Genomic DNA, 18,588 nt, shown 5'->3' on the forward strand with positions numbered 1-18,588 from the left:
TTCCCTGGAATACATGAGTGTAACAATCTGTCTTTTCAGTTGTACTTGTCTCTGGATCTGTGGGCCAAGCTATGCCCACATCTTAATAAACATATATTAAGACAATAGAGACCAAATGTTTTTTGTTCACATCAAATTTTCAGCTCCTATCATGGTATGTGGAATGCACTAAATGCTATATATATATTAGCGAGTGAAATGTGAATATTGACACTGTTTTAGTACTATATTATTGGAATCTGCTTCCTGCTGCTTCATTTCTATTAAGTATTTTTAAAAAAGTGCATAGGATATTTTGTTTGACAGTAGAATTAAGTTTTTGCATTTTCTTCAAAATTACTGACATCAAATATTATAGCTTGCTTTTAATAAAAGATGTTCCCCAGTTAAAAACTTGTTTTTCTACTTAATTTGATGTTTCCTAAGAGCTGCATCCTGTAACAAAACATTTGGTTGTGAATAAAATGTATTTCCTGCTGACATATCTTTCTAAATCCTGCTCATTGTGATTGTACCTAAATATAATTAAATGTAACTTCAACTGTCTTGTGATCTGACATAGTTGTGGTGATTTACATGCACAAATATTTTAGGAGATGAGAAAAAGCAGGGGTGTCTATTTTGGACTTTGGGTTGGCAACACTCACATCACTGCTGGTCACACCTGCCATATGTTGCCTTCTCTTTTCTAGCAACTGTTCTCCTTAAAAATGACTTCAAGGCAGGAGACATCACTACCAACTTCTGGATCTGAGAAGTGCTTGTGTTTGCATATCAAGCAGTTTGCTTTTTCCCGAAGCATCTCGATGCTCTGTTTTGGATCAGGGTGTTTTCTTGAGGAAGCTGAAATGTTCATCCTCCAAGACACATTTCCAAGTGTCCCAAAACAAGTCTCTTTGTTCCTGAGAAAGGTTGGCATGAGAGAAGAGGAGGATTGGGGTTGCTTTGGAAAGCAAAATGAAACTCTGAAAGCCATATTTTAAACAAAATGAAAGCTCTATAGCAGGATAAAAGAGTAATATTAGAGTTACTTTTTCTGCTCATTTTTTTTTAAGGTCATTGTCAATGACCTAATTTTTCACAAACCCAAAGTAAAGCTTTAGTTACAGACTAAGATTTCCCTCAGAACGATTTTCCTTGATCCTTTTCATTTTCTGTGTAACTCTCATTTTCCCATTCTTGTGACATCTCTTTTGACTCTCTGCTTGGTACTTGTCAATAAGTACAACATAATTTCCCCTAACATTTTAGCTACTCTGAGTAACAGTGAGATCTATATTGTCTATGCTTTCTACAATTGACTGTGAGAGAGATCATATCATGTAACCGAAATCTCAGTTCATTTACCTATAAAATAGTAATAGTTGCACCTCACACATGCTCAATGAATCAGGACTATTACTGAGTACTAATAATAATGCCAAAAAAAAAAATCACACCTTAATAGAGACTGATAGTGATCCAGATAAGGTCTTCCTCACAATGAGTTTTCATTGGTATAAGCAAGGTTAAAGAATGGAACATATAAGAATGTAAACATTTTCATAAACCTTCAGAAAGCTAGATGAAGAAATGGAAATTCAAGTTCAAGTTAGAATTTAAGAACCATAAGAATTTCTCCATTTGCTTTCCTTACATACATCTTTTAAGATTGACTTATATAAGGTTGGAGGGAAAATGGCTTAGGGAAACTTTCTAAGGGCAGCAAATAGAATAGATCGATAGACTTAGAGAGATACAGGATGATTAAAAGGATGTAAAAATGTAGTGGAAATGATATGAACTTGAATTATTAAGGAGAAAAGAGAACATTATGGTTTTGTCTGACTTATTAAAACAAAATGAGGCTAGGGGAAGGGGCTGACTGCATTACCACAACTTCTAGGAGATGTAACAAAATCTTCATACTACAAAAAGGATCAATGAATCAAATAGATATAGGTGGTCTAAAGTAGTTTTAAAGTTGAGTAGTCAGCGCTCCAAAGAAAAGATGCAGAAAGGACTTTTTAAAAATAAAATTAACCATTTTATTTCTATTTACTTTTTAAAGGTAACTTTTTATTTTCTTTATTGGCTGCTCAGTGTGACATTTGGGGTCTTAAGTTTCCTGACCAGGGGTCAAACACATGCTCCCTGAAATGAAAGCATGAACTCCTAACCACTGGGTCACCAGGGAAGGCCCAGAAAGGATTTTTCAGAACCTCTTTTAATACTGGCTAAAAAGAAGTTCAAATAAGAATATCCTAAATATTTTACCCAAAGAGAAATCTTCAGAAAGGAAGACCTCTAGTTGCAAAATTGATGGGGATTTTGGATTCCCAAGTGGCACAGCAGTCTGTCAGGACAGCCTCTGAGAACCTGCTGATACTCTTGGATAAAAGGATCTCGTTTGAATTGCTGGGATGGTGGGCATCTGATTGTTGCTGGTGGGGAAGACATGGCCTCAGTTCAACACATTCCGACTCATTTCTACATTGAGAAGAGTTGCAGCTGAAACGTTATTAAAAATCTCAGCAGAGTTTGAAGAGCAAATAGATACCAAATAGAGACAATGACCGGAGCAATCTGTCCACTTACTGAATTTGATTCTTATACTTCTTGAACTTCTTTCATGCGATTATTGTTGAAGAAATTGGGGAACTGTCGTTTAATAAGGTGTGAGCTCTTGATATTGTTGAACTTGTTCTTCTTGACTATACACTTTGTAACCTGATGTTTACATGTAAAACGTGCTTTAAAAAAATATTAAATATGGTGCTGTGACTTTATATTCATAATGCATTACCTTCAGAGGCACATAATGGCTGAAATTTAAATATCAATGGACCCAGGTGGTAACAACCAATAAAAAGCCTCTGTTATTATAGGGGTCCCTATCAACTTTGATCTAGTAGTTTTGCCATCTGTTTATGACTATTGACTGAATTAGTTATTTTACCTAGGATGAAAGCAGGATTGTCTCTTTTTTTCTAATTCTAAAATTTTGTTGTGTTATTAGCTGGAATTCTGTACAGAAGTTTGTTTGTTTGTTTGTTTTTTAATATACTGTTTGTTTCCAGTATTCTTGCCTGGAAAATTCCAAGAAGAGAGCAGCTTGGTGGGCTAAAGTCCATAGGGTTGCAAAAAAGCTGGACGTGACTCAATGACTGAGCACATGCACATACATATATTTTGTTACCTTGAAATACAGTTCAAACCAGAAAGTAAAAATAAATATCTGTATTATTTTCCTTTAATTCATCAAATTTCAGAGTATTAAGCAGGTACCCTAGTGATCTCCAATAATCAGAATTTTGTTGCTTTTTCTTTAAAAATTTTTCTCTGAATTTATGAGTTTTAATAAATCACAAGTATTTAAATTTGTTGCCATCATTATTCTTTAATCATAAAAGTTTTAAATATATAAAATATGTAGAGAAGACTACAAAGGATACACATGCCCCAGATGCTAGTTTCAACAATTGTTGACTCATATTTGACTTTGTCATTTCTTTAATCCTCACTGCCTCCCCACTTCTCCATTTCAGCAATTCAAAGGACCATAGCATTTTAATCTATAAATGTTTTTATTAGATAAGGCCTCCATCAAAAAATAAAATTGCAGCATTATTATCCCACTTAAAATTTAGCTATTGTTCTTTAATAACATCAGATAATTAAATTAGTGTCAAATTTCCTAAATTGTCTCATATTCTTTTTAAAAAACTATTTACTATAAATCATGATCCAATTAAGCTCCTATAGATCACTGATCAATGACTCTCTAAAGTGTTTCTTAATCTAAACATTCACAAGTCTTTTCTTTTTTATTTTTACTTTTAGATAGTTTTTATTTGTAATTTTTAAACACAGGAAGAATTTGGAATAATGATACAATAAAACTTTGTGTATACTCTACCTTGAGTCAACAATTATTAGCAAATTGTCACGTTAAAAAATCTTTCTCAGTGTATATACACACATATATACATTTTCTTGCTAATGCTTGATTTCCAGTGGACACTTTGTAATCCTTTACTCTTTTATATACCCTCATCAAATATTGAAGGATTTAAAGAATACGCTCTACATAATCACAGTGCTATTATTACACCCAAGAAAATCAACAATTTCACAATAGCTTTAAAATATCTGATGCGTATTCAAATTGTCCCAACTGTTCCCAATACATTTTTTATATCTGTGTGTTTGAACCAAAGTCTTACTAAAATTGACACTGAATTTGATTGTTGTGTTACTTTTGTCACTTTAAAAAAAATTAATTTATTCATTTTAATTGGAGGCTAATTACTTTACAATACTCTGGTGGTTTTTGCCATACATCGACATGAATCTGCCATGGGTGTACCAGTGTCCCCCATCTTGAACCCCGCTTCCACCTCCCTCCCCTTCCCACCTCCCTCCCCATCCCATTCCTCAGCGTTGTCCCAGTGCACCGGCTTTGAGTGCCTTGTTTTATGTATTGAACTTGAAATGGTGATCTACTTCACATATGGTAATATACACGTCTCAGTGCTGTTCTCTCAAAATCATCCCACCCTCTCCTTCTCCCACCGAGTCCAAAAGTCTGTTCTTTATATTGGTGTCTCTTTCTCTGTCTTGCATACAGGGTTATCGTTACCATCTTTCTAAATTCCACATATATGTGTTAGTATACTGTATTAGTGTTTTTCTTTCTGACTTACTTCGCTCTGTATAATAGGCTCCAGTTTCATCCACCTCATTAGAACGGATTCAAATGCATTCTTTTTAATAACTGAGTAATATTCCATTGTGTATATGTACCACAGCTTTCTTATTCATTCATCTGCCAATGGACGTCTAGGTTGCTTCCATGTCTTGGCTATTGTAAACACTGCTGCGATGAACATTGGGATACACATGTCTCTTTCAGTTCTGGTTTCCTTGGTGTGTATGCCCAGCAGTGTGATTGCTGGGTAGTATGGCAGTTCTATTTCCAGGCTTTTAAGGAATCTCCACACTGCTCTCCATAGTGGCTGTACTTATTTGCATTCCCACCAACAGTGTAAGAGGGTTCCCTTTTCTCCACACCTTCTCCAGCATTTATTGTTTGTATACTTTTTTATAGTCTTTTCTTAACTTTTTTTCCCTTGCAATCTATATGTTCAAAAAACTGACTCATTTGTCCTGAAGAATTTTCTTGTATAAGGATTTTGTGGTCTTTGTCTTCATTAAGTCTTTTTAAAAATCACTTGTAAATATTTCACTATATAACTCTATATGAGTATTTCTATTCAAAGTTAAGCTCCAGTAACACAACCATAAACTAAGAAAATTTGTAATAATTCTAAAATATCATCAAATATTTAGACATTGCTCATATTTTCTTGGTTTTTTTATAATCTGTACATTTTAAAAAGCAGAATCCAAATAAGTTACATAAATTACAATACATAACGTGTTTCTTCTTCATATTTTGTCCTGGCATTTAGCTTGTTGGCGATTCAAGATTGCTGTCCTTTAAAGTTTTCCATAGTCTCTAAATGGGTCATTGCTTGTCTGTGGTGTTGGTTAACATGTAACCTTGTCTCCTGTTTTTCCTATTAATTTCAAGTAGGAACTATAGGTTTGATCAGATTCAGATGTAATTTAAGTGCTTTTCTTCCTTGCAATAAAGATTCATTGGTAGGATTTTGTACTTATGTTTGGAAGCATATACTACCTTCTTTCCTCAAGTGCTTAGAGTAAGACTAGAAAAATATCCAAAAACAAACCTAAAAGGCAGGAGGAAAATGAGGGAGCAATAAAGTCGACACATAATATGTGACCAGACAGATGGGAGGGAAGCCAGAAGACAGGGGTGTCCTAGAATATAAGGGAATGAAGGGAGTGTGTCCAAAAGAGAGGGGGATGGTAGATGCATTATTTTATTTTTTTGAGATTGGCAGAATTTCTTTAATTACTTTTAAAATTCTATTTATTTTTTTTTTGGCCATCCTGTGCAGCATCACGCAGGATCTTCGTTTCCCAATCAGGATTGAACCCATGTGCCCTGCAATAGAAGCATGGGGTCTTCACAACTGGACCAAGTCAGGGAAGTCCTAGGCAGATAACTTTTAAATGCTTCAGAAAATGCAACTCAGTTGAGACCTTCTGCTTGTAATAGGGAAGATGTAGTTTTCTTCCTGTGCTATCTGGGTGTAGAAATCTAATTGGGGATTATTTTAGTTTATCAGATCACTGCATATGTTTGAGAAAAGTGGACTCCCTTGTGACTGAAATTTTAGTTCGGTCTTTTTAAGTAACTAGCTACGTGGCCTTTGAGAAATTTCTTAGCCCTTCTATGTTTTCTTTATATAAAGAGGGAGTTGGTCAAATTACCTCTCAACTTCTTGGCTCTAAAAGCCTGCAAATCTAAAGTATATTTCTCAAAACAAATGGAAGAAGAATGTCACTGTGCTAGCACCAGACTGCTTGTTCATCCTTTTCTTTCCTGTTTCCTAAATTAAGGGCACTGCTATGCCAGTAAAAGCGAAATGACAAAAACAGTTATAGAATGCCAACTATATGTTTGGAAGCATACTGGTTGTTTCATGGAATTAAATCCATTTTTCAGGCCTGTGCATCCTGATATCTTTAAATACAGATTTAAGAACAAGATATTTAATTAGAAAATGCATTGCAGCAAAGTCATCCTATCTATATTCATAGAAGGTACATCACGTTCAATCATACCATGTGTCACTTCCTAACCTTTTATCATTTGTATTCTTCCTTTTGGCTTTTTTCCTTATCTCCATACTAATATGTTATATCATATTGGTTCCATGATTTGTTTTGACAAGATGTCTTTTTATACTTACATTTATTTTGAAAGAAATCTTTCCTCACTTTAATAAATATACATCAGTGCCACTTTCCCTAATGCATTGTTGTTGTATTACAATTGTAATACATACAATGCATATATTCATATATAAAATATCTAGAAATATTACAAAAATAAAGCAATATAATTAAATTCTAGACAGATCCTCTTTACATACTCTCTCTCTGTTTTTTACAGAAAGAGATCAGAGTGGAGCCCGATTTCAGCAAGAATCCTGTTAGGCCAGTTTAGAGAGGATTCATCCACTCTTCATAGCCAGCCAAGTCCCCCTTCCTCCACTCTTGATATATAGCCAAGTCCCCCTTTAGAAGAACAGCTCTCTCTCTTATATTCAAATTTGCATTCAAGCTCTCTCCCCTATTGCAGTAGTTTTGAAATAAATCTTTCTTGTCTGTTAAAAAAAAAAAAAAAAGATGAATAAGTGTTGGAAAAATGGTGCTTCTAAAAATAATGGTTACTATTTTTTATAATGGCACCAGTTGAGACTTTCTAATATCTTGAGAAGGACTATGAAGGGAAAATGTACTCACTATGTTCAATGTTAACTAATGTCTGTTCATGTATCACAAAGTATCACCTTTTCTGACTGGTATATATCCCACATGGGTTGGATCCAGTTTATGCACCACCCCAGGTCCACTCAGCCCTGTCTTCCCATGGTGGTATATCCCAGCACCCTTTGCCTTGATTCAGGGACCAGCAATGGCAGAAAGTCCCCATGAGGCCAAATTGAAAGTCTGTGTGTGTCTGACTCTTTGCAACCCCATGGACTGTAGCCTGCAGATTCCTCTGTCCATGGGATTCTCCAGGCGAGAATACTGGAGTGGGTAGTCGTTCCCTTCTCCAGGGGATCTTCCCAACCCAGGAGTAGGGTCCAGGTCTCCCACGTTGCAGGCGGATTCTTAGCCATCTGAGCCAGCAGGGAAGCCCAAGAATGCTGATGTGAGAAGCCTGTCCTTCCTCCCGGGATCTGCCTGACCCCGGGGTTGAGCCTGGCTCTTCTGCACGTCAGGCAGATTCTTTACCAGCTGAGCAGCCAGGAAGTGCAAGGGCAAGGAGGCCGAAGGCTGGGCTGACTAGACCTGCGGTAGCGCTGCTTCCCCGGCGTCTGCCGTCGGGGCGGACTGCGCCGCAGGGGCCCCGGGGCGAGCGCCCCATGAGGAGGACGCGTGTCAAGAGGCAACTGAAAAGAAAAAAAGAGGAAGAAGAAGAAAGAAAGATAAAACGAGAAAAAAAGGAAGGTAAAAAAGAAAGGACGATTTGTTACCAGATATGGGAGGAAGTTCTGGGTGGCCTATCTCATAGAACCAAATAATGCGTTATATTTGTTTCTGTTGAAAGGCAGAGACCAGCTTGATAATGTACCACCTCTACTTGCTTCTCTTCATTTCTAGTCTCAGCTTACTTCTATTTTCCCTCACTCTGGCTGCCTTGGGTTGGTACCTCTCAACGAACTGTTTACTCGTTAGATTTGCATCAGCTCTCTTTTTCAATCTGGAGGAAGACATGGCAACCCACTCCAGTCTTCTTTTTCTATATTATTTCCTACCCTTTGGGACTCAAAGAGATTCCACACAGTTTTGTGAAAATTAATTCAAAATTTATGTTATAGAAATGTCTCCAGTGAATATTACTTGGTCAATACAATGAAGAGAAAAACAGTGTAGTTTCCACTAAAGGTGATTTGTGGTCAGTTATGTGCTCCCAATTCTCCGTACTCCACAGTGACTTCTATAGGAAGAAAGAGTCTTTCCTCACACTCCTAACCCCAAAGATTGGCAGAGTCCCTACCACACACTGACCAAAAATATTTTGAATAAAAAAAAATGTCTTGAATGAATGGACTCCCCGAGGACTGTCTGCCTAAAGCAGTAGACTCTTTCACGCTGCTTGTACACACTGGTTTGTGCACCATCAGTGTGTTGCACTGTCTTCAGGCACACGGCCACATACAAGTAGAATGACTTGTCTGTATTTTCTTTTAACGCAGGCTTTGTGTAATTTTCATTTCTTTTTGCTTTAACTGAGTTGTTATTGGGGCTGATGGGTAAGATGATAGAGATATACTCATCTGTGCTTCTCAGAGACAATGTTCTTTCCCCTCAATTCTAACACTAGTCAGTCACCTCCCTTCACAACCCGGTGAACAGATTTGTCCACACATCTCCTGTCCCTTCTCTGCACCTCTAACAGTGGTGTGGAACCTGCTATAGGACAGCAGGCTTATATGACATCTTTACAACATTTCAAATGCAAGCCCAAATTTTCACATGATTCATCACACTATTTGTTTGACAAGAATCTCAAACGCTTGGATAATTTTAACATTTTAGCAATTTGCAGAAACTCTGACTAGGAGATATATCTTTGTATTGAACTAAAAAGTAGAGGCCTCATAAACCATTATGAAACTCTGATAGATTGTCTTTTTTGCTAAAAATATTGAGTCTGTCCAATGCATGATCTCAGATGATTTGAACCCTGTAAAGATAACATTCGTTTTAAAAATGTACTACAGAGAGCTTAGAATAAGCCAAGCATTATTACATTAGAATATTTTGTTAGAAACCAGGAATGTAAAGATGAGTCAGCCCTGCCCTCACGTAGTCTTCATTATCATAAGGGAAATAGACTTGAAATTTCAATATAGTGAAGCAATCTTTCTCTTATCCATCTGGACTAGGTGTTATGGGAATGCAGGATGGGAAAATAAGTCAGACTACAGAAGAAGATGAGAGAAGCTTCCTGGAGGTCAACATGATTATAAGTCAGTCAAGTGAAGAATGGGGTAGATTGGAAACTCAGGCAGAAGGAAAACATGAACAAAGCCCCAGTGGAACGAAATAGCGTGATGAGAGGGAAAGCAGCAGGTGTTTGTCATGGCTGGAGGATAAAGACCAAAGAATAAAAATGAGTTAAAGAGAAATGAATTAAAATTAAAACTGCAGGCAAAGAATTTTCCTGCAGTGCAGGAGACCTGGGTTTGATCCCTAGGTCAGGAAGATCCTCTGGAGAAGGCAATGGCAATCCACTCCAGTGTTCTTGCCTGGAGAATCACACGGACAGAGGAGACTGGTCTGGCTACAGCTTGTGGGGTCACAAAAAGTCGAACATGACTGAGCAACTAACATTACACTGAAGAGAAATTTGAGAGTAAGTTCATCACGGAAATCCCTGCTTTTCGGGATAAGTAGCATGGACTTTATTTTGAAGGAAAAAGCTGAAATTGTATAAATGTAGGGAGCTATAGATGATAAAATTAGAAAAGAAGCAAATATTTCTTGCTGAAAATTCTAAACTTCATCCTATGGGAAACAGTTAGACATTGAAGGCTTTTAAATAAGCAAACAAGATATGCTTTGTTTTTTATATAGGCAACTCTCAACACATTTTAAAGGAGTGATTTCAGGAAACAAAAGAGCACAAATAGGAACACTAGTTAGAAGACTGCTTTAAAAATTCACATGAATTATAGTTTGATTGGGTCCAAATAACATATGGTAGAGATTTTTAAAATGTAACACTAATTATTATTTTAAAAATTATTCTTTGTTAAGAAGGTATGAAAGTGAAAGTGAAAGTCGCTCAGTCGTGTCCGACTCTTTGCCACCCCGTGGGTTATACAGTCCATGGAATTCTCCAGGCCAGAACACTGGAGTGGGTAGCCTTTCCTTTCTCCAGGGGATCTTCCCATCTCAGAGACTGAACCCAGGTCTCTGGCATTGCAGGTGGATTCTTTACCAGCTGAGCCATAAGCGAAGCCCAAGAGTACTGGAGTGGGTAAGCTATCCTTTCTCCAGGGGATCTTCCCGACCCAGGAATTGAACCGGGGTCTCCTGCATTGCAGGTGGATTCTTTACTAACTGAGCTATCAGGGAAACTGTGCATCAATTTAATATTATTCACATTATTTTGTTCTCTATAAAATAGATCATCATTCCCCATGCCTTTGTTCCAATATATTTCATCAAAATATAGTTTTTTCATCAAAAAATTCTGCAGTAGAACATTTGTTTCCACTAAATAAAATTTAAGATTATGATTCCTTTGCATCAGATGAAATTCAGGTGTATTGGGAAATAGTTTTGGATAGAGCATTGTTTATAATGGCACAATTTATATTGATTGTTTTAAACCATACTTCAATTTATTATTCCTCTTAGCATATTTTGAAATTCAATCAATTTCTTAATGATACTGAGTATACAATGTAATCCATTATTCATTAAAAAATTCTTCCCTCTCTTGTTTTTAAATTAAGAATATTTCTGATAGTGTCAAAAATGAGCAATCCTTTTTGGCATAAATCAACCAAAACTTATTTCAATTTTTAATTTGTTAAAATTGATTTCTCTTTCTACCACTTTTTGATATATTGGAACAGATGCATGGAAAAGCAAAGGGTCCATAACTTCAGTTTTGTTCTTCAGATGATTATTTCAAAGTCTCACACTGCTTGGGAAGAAAATCTAACTTTCCTAAAATAGCATGTTTTCAAGTGTTACCTTGAACTCCTCTGCAGCTTATAATCTCAGCATTTGAGGACTGTGTGGCCCCATTCCGGAGACTAACTTACTGCCCCAGCTCAAAACTATGCGTAGCAAGACTGTACCATGGTTGTCTATCATCAGTGCTTTGGCATCAATATTATTTATTAAAATAAAAATCATTCTATGAGTCTGTCATTGTATTTTCTGGGAAGATCTCTTGTCATGTACATTAAGCTAGAAAGAAAAGTGTCTGAAAATAGCCTATTGACCTACTTTGAGTAAAGGCATCTAAAATTATGACAAATCTTTGTCAGCCAGATGTATGTTCACAGTTGAAACCATGAAGCTCTTATAAAAAATCTGAATAGTTTCAGAATAAATTTTCTCAAGATATTCCAAGGCCAAATCATTGCTATTGTAATTAGAAAAAACCGTGAAACTCTTGTATATAAGAAGCTAGCCTTCATTTCTAACTATGTTGTAACAGGCACAATTCTTTTTAAGATGAGGGGAAGCAATCGTTGTTTACTTCTTATAAGAATACCTCAGCTCTCCCAAAAGATGGCACACATTTTGATCACAGTGTAGAAGCTAGCAACCAATCATGGAAAGGGAAAGGAAATACACTATTCTAAGGAAATGGCTCTAAAAGTATGTACATTAGGGAGGAACAAAATGAATTCCATTGTTTGAATTTTCCTAATTCATAACGGGAATTCCTCATGTCAAAAGAAGTTGCCAAGAAAAAAATTTCCAAAAGAAACTCTTGCCGTGTCGCAAATCAATTTCTCCAATGTTTAACTTGGAATATCTGCTTTGCTCAGTGAGTGTAGCTGGCAAATGAGGCATGAGCATGAGGCTGATGTTGCATTTGACGTGTGATTCCCCTTCCACAAAAGTATATGGTTATGCCTTTCTGCTTCTGGTGAGAGAAAACTTCATGGAACAGGTGTCATATCATAGGCACTTTTGTAGATCCCCACAGCTCCCTTCACAGTTGGGGGAAGACCATTCTAAGTCACAGATCACAAATACTATCAGATGAATACGTAAATGAATGAATGGGCATTTGTGATATTTACAAATAAAAAAAACACATAGTTTCAACATTTTTCTCAGTCATTGTACCTATTAAAACTAAAATTCTTTGATGGGACCTCTTCTTAAAATTTCATAATTATGAATCAAATTCATGAACTACGCAAGATTTAAAATTCTCTGTCTGCTACCATTGTCGTCTCTCACCACTGCCACTCTCAAGTGGCATTTGCTGACTTATCCCCATGCTATTAGGAAAAAAGACCAGGAAAATAGATGCTGAGTCTCTGCTGAGATTCTCCAAGGTTGGGTAGAGAGAAAGAAAAATGTAAGGCTTAATGTTAGGAACTTATTATTAATAATAGTTATAACACCAAATTGTGTGATTAGTGAATTATCTGACTCTAACTATCTTGCTTTTTAATAATGAAAAGAATGGAAATTACATACTACCAGGCAAGATGAGATGGAGAATGATTATGAAACAGAAGTCACGTATCTGTCTTTAATTAGAGACGGCAGAACAAACCTTTTTTTCCCAAAAGAAAAAATCATACTCTACCCTTACCATGTGCAGGGAATTGAGGTGTCATTTCTACCAATAAATGTCTAGACATAATTTGAGAATATATTTGATTAAGTTTGTCTTTTCAGCTCAGTTCAGTCACTAAGTTGTGTCTGACTCTGCCAGCCCGTGGACTGCAGCACGCAAGTCAAGTCTTCCCTGTGCATCACCAACTCCCAAAGGTTGCTCAAACTCATGGCCATCTTGGTGATGCCATCCAACCATCTCATCCTCTGTCGTCCCCTTCTCCTCCTGCCTTCAATCTTTCCCAGCATCAAGGTCTCTTCCAATGAGTCAGTTCTTTGCATCAGGTGGCCAAAGTATTGGAGTTTCAGCTTCAGCATCAGTCCTTCCAATGAACATTCAGGACTGATTTCCTTTAAGATTGACTGGTTTGATCTCCTTACTATCCAAGGGACTCTCAAGAGTCTCCTCCAACACCGCAGTTCAAAAGCATCAATTCTTCGGTGCTCAGCTTTCTTTATAGTCCAACTCTCACATCCATACATGGCTACTGGAAAAACCATACTTTGACTAGATGGACCTTTGTTGGCAAAGTAATGTCTCTGCTTTTTAATATGCCGTCTAGGTTGATCATAGATTTTCTTCCAAGGAGCAAGCTTCTTTTAATTTCATGGCTGCAGTCACCATCTGCAGTGATTATGGAGCCCAAGAAAATAAAATCTCTTACTGTTTTCACTGCTTCCCCATGTATTTGCTATGAAGTGATGAAACCGGACGCCATGATCTGAGTTTTAAGCCAACTTTTTCACTCTCCTCTTTTACTTTCAACAGAGGCTCTTTAGTCCTTCTTTGCCTTCCTGCCATAAGGTTACTGTTATCTGCATATCTGAGGTTATTGATATTTCTCCTGGCAATCTTGGTTCCATCTTGTGCTTTATCCAGTCAGGCATTTTGCATGATGTACTCTGCATATAAGTTAAATAAGCAGGATGACAATATACAATCTTGATGTACTCCTTTCCTGATTTAGAACCAATCTGTTGTCTTTTCAATCCACCTGTAATCTGAATACCCTATGAGTAACTAGACATTTTGTGAGGTTCATAAGCACCTTGGGAAGATTAATAAACACAGTAAAATTAAGAGACAAACTTTATATTAAACCACTACAATATTGTAAAGTAATTAGCCTCCAATTAAAAGAAATTAATTAATTTAATTAAGAAAAAGAAAAAAATACAAAGTCTATAGTACAGACAGTATGAGCAATAGGCAATCAGAAGATTGGGGCAAATATTTTAGGCCTAAGGAACTGGAGGAAATTCGGTAATAGATCTCTTTACTTAGATTTGTAAAGACGAGTAGGATATAGTGGGTAGAAAGGCCATGATAGAGAACATCATAGAAAAAGCTACCAATAGTTTTCACAGGCTCAGAGAGGGTGGAATTCCATTGGGAATTTGGGGGAGTAGTTAGGCAACTGATTACCTGAAGCAGTAACTTCATGTGGTAAATGGGGCCCCAAATCCGTGGAGCAGATTTCTAAAATATACCTATTTTAGAAAAAATATTTTAGAAAAGTTCTTTCTCTGTGTGCCTCTTTATCTATCATCTATCTTTCCATCTAAGAGTAAACTAATATTCCAAGTCTAATGACAGACAGAAAAGGGTTTAAGAAGGAAATGTTAAGGCAGTGGCCTTTACAGTGTCCTTGAGGGCAAATGTTTGTAATTTTTTCTACAAGGCCAGAGTCATTCAGTCCTGAGATTTCTGTACCCAGGATTTATTCTTAGTCGCAGAGGAAGTCAAAGAGGAAGCTGGGTGAAAATAAAGGCCTCCAAAAAGACATAGATGAATTCTAGTGAAAGCCACATGGTAAAACCAACAGAAACGAAGCCAAAATTCTAACCCCATGAGGCTGAAAAGCATGTGTGCTTGGGCTGTATTCTAAAAAGCATCCCATGAGAATACTCTGAATGAAATGATATCCTGTGAAATTATTTCCTGCAGACTAGTTTAGCAAAGTTATAAAAATGAATAAATTTGTTGTCTTTGCCAAGTCAGAAGAAAATTAATGAAGAATTTCGTGTATACACTTTAAAAATTCCCACTTTACCATTAATAAGTGAAAGGAAACCAATTTGAGGACTCTGAACCAAAGGTCCATTAAGAAGAATTCCTGTGTTATAACAAGTAGAATCTTGACATCTCCTGACTTATTCCACCAAATCAGTGCCAGAAGAAAAGTTCCAGAGCAAGATGGATTATGCAGCCCTCATGAGCAAAAGCAGCCATCTCAGGGAGGTTGCAGGTTTTGGACTCGAGCTCTCCTGTAGCCCCACTGGCATGCCAAGACGGAGACCTGACGGCCCAGGAGAGTAGTGGCCAAGTCTCTCTCTCCTCCAGTGAATCAGAGAAACAAGCTCTCTGGCTCAAAAACGAGGGCTGGAACATTTACCTGGAATATTTTTCCTTCTTGTAAAATTCCAACCTGTCAGCAAAATTGACTGAATCAGGACTGAGAGCGGAGAAAAGCTCGCTAGGTGGTCAGATGAACTGGGGAATAATTTCAGGTCCTCTTGAGTCTGACATTGATCAGAGGGATAGGTTACAGTTCATTGCGGCCTATGCTTCTTTTTCCCCTTTTTGTTTTGGTAGGGGATAAAAAAGATTCAGTGCTTTTTAATTGTGGTGTTGGAGAAGACTCTTGAGAGGACTTGGACTGCAAGGAGATCCAACCAGTCCATCCTAAAGGAAATCAGTCCTGGGTGTTCATTGGAAGGACTGATGCTGAAGCTGAAACTCTGTACTTTGGCCACCTGATGCGAAGAACTGACTCATTGGGGAAAGACCCTGATGCTGGGAAAGACTGGAGGCAGGAGGAGAGAGGACGGGAAAGGATGACATTGTGAGATACCATCACTGAGTCAGTGCACATGAAACTGGGCAAAATCCAGGGGAGAGTGAAGGACAGGGAAGCCTGGCGAGCTGCAGTCCATGGGGTCACGAAGAGTCAGACATGACTCAACAGCCGAACAACAACAGCAAAAAAGAGATTCAAAACCTTGAATGTGATGACTCAACATATTAAATAGCCAAATCTATCTGCATGTGTAAATCTATGTGCATGTGTGTGTGTGTGGCTAATATGTGTGTGTGCTTGTGTGAATAATATTAAAAACCATAATAAAAATCTGTTGGAATGTGCTCTTTGGATTCATCTGGTCATTTTTCCATGAAGATAAGTAGAATAACACACATCCAGTCTGGTCTTACTTTCCACATAAAGCATCAATGTTAAACTGTGGATCTGTGAGCTCTCTGTCCAGAAGAGATCTTATGATGAACACAATTCAATGAGCAGTCTCATGTGCTATTACCAAGAATGATGGCTAATTTTACACGCTGACTTTGCCAAGCCACTATAGCCAGATGTTTGATCATAGTGTAGATGTCATTGTGAGATTATTTTTTGAGTGAGATTAATGTTTATATCAGTATACTTTGTGTAAAGCTGATTATCCTCCCTAATGTTGGTGGAATTCATCCAGTCAGTTGCAGGTCTTTAAGAAAAGACTGACTTTCCCTGAGGAAGAAGAAATCCTGTGTACAAACTGCCTTTATACTTAAGCTGCATCGCCAGCTTTTCCCTCAGTCTCCAGCCTCCTGGCCTGCCAAGCAGATTTTTGACTTGCCAGCCCCCGCAATGGCATGAGCCAGTTCCTTAGAATAAACCTCTCTCTCTATTTTTCCCTTCCCCCTTTCTCTCTATGCATGCATCCTATCGATTCTGTTTCTCTGGAGAACCCTGACTAATACACTGAGGGTGGACAGACATTAGTATATATTTCTGTGTCTGTGTGTGGTAGAGGGGAAAAAATAGGTCCTGAAATTTCACTCTTGTCCCTGGATAGTCTGGGCACAGCTATTTTAGATTATAGTAATCATCCCAACATGGAAGGAGGGTAAAAAGTGGTTTTCTGAGCCTCACATCCATAGATTCTACTTTAATAGTTCTGAGGTGGGGCTGCTGCCCTTCCTATCAAAGACCCTGAGATTGTTCCAATACATGTCTTTCACACAATTTAGTTAGAAGCAATGGCCAGAAGAAGGTCACGTCTCGAGACAGGTGCTGTGGTCCGAGTGTTTGTGTCCTCTCAGTCAACAAGTTGGAACCCTAGTCCCCAGTGTGGTATATCAGGAGGTGGGGCTTTGGGGAGGTGAGTGGGTTGTGAGTGTGGAGGCCTTGGAAGGGTGAGTGCATAGAGCACTATGTGCTCACTCAGTCATGCCCAACTCTTTGCGACCCTGTGGGCCAGCAGCCCACCAGCCTCCTCTGACCATGGGATTTTTCAGGCAAGGATACTGGAGTGGGCTGCTTTTTCCTCCTCCAGGGGATCTTCCTGACCCAGGGAATGAACTTGCGTCTCCTGTGTGTCCCGTATTGGCAAGTGAATTCTTTACTACTGAACCAGTCTTATAGAAGAGGCCACGTTCCAGCCCCTCCCGTCACTTGAGGATAAAGTGAGAAGTTAGGAATTTATAACCCAGCAGAGAGCCTTCACCAGAATCTGAGCATTCTGGCACCCTGATCGTGGACTTCTGTTGTTTATAAGCCATTCAGTCTGTGGTATTTTGTTATAGCAGCTCAAATGAACTGAGCCAGCAGGGTGGGAGATTATACTTTATTGGAGCAAGGCTTTTGGAACAAAAAAAGATTCTCTAAAGTTTGAAAGTAGTGACGGGACGATAGCATGGATCTTTTTTTTTTTTTTTCCTCTCAGATTCATATTTATACTTTTTAGGGTAAGAAAAGTTACTTGAGGATAACATAAATAAGATTCTATATCTCTTGACACTTGTAGAAACAAGTTGACAATAATTTCATTTGCACAAATTGCTTACATCATCATCCAGGACAAATTTCCCCATGATTTAGTAATTCTTTCTAAACCATCCATGACAGATGACCACACAGCTTCAGCCTGAGCAGTTCTAACAGGGAGAGACTGAGTTTTCATTCTTGTTATGTATTTCTGTTGGAATCGTTCACGTACTATCTCACCAAATATCTATCAAACAGGATTTCTATCTCAAGCATTGGGGAAAAAAATAGGATCTATGAATTAAACAGTTCTCATTCTTATGGAGTTTATCACTAACTAAAAATATAAAGTACTTTACACAAACTCATATACATCACAATAGAATTCTTGTAATCAGGGCTTTAAAAGTACTGATGCTTTTAAAGTGGTGAACATGCTTAATGAGTAGTAAAACACTAGCATAGATTTTGAGATAAGACGCACATGGATTACTAGTTATGATCCTGGATGAGTGACTTACTTCTGTAAACTAGAAAATGGGGAGACTCATAGTCCCTGTCTCACATGGAATGGATGGGGATTAACCAGAATAATGCCTGTAAAGCACTGAGACAATGTAGGAGATAAACTGAGTGCTTCATAAATAACTGTTAAAATTCATAAGCATATTATCATTTTTAAATCTTATGGGGAGGAAAGAAATGGACTTCTATCAAGAGTTTGCTACATTCCAAGCATTATGTGCAAGGCATTTTACATGCATAACACAATCAAAGTAAAGGTTCAATAAGACTTTAGAATTAATCAGACACTTTTTTTTCTAGGGTGAAAATGGAATAAATGCATTAGGCTTCC

The sequence above is a fragment of the Dama dama genome, chromosome 12, assembly GCF_033118175.1.
Source record: "Dama dama isolate Ldn47 chromosome 12, ASM3311817v1, whole genome shotgun sequence".
Lineage (NCBI taxonomy): Eukaryota > Metazoa > Chordata > Mammalia > Artiodactyla > Cervidae > Dama > Dama dama.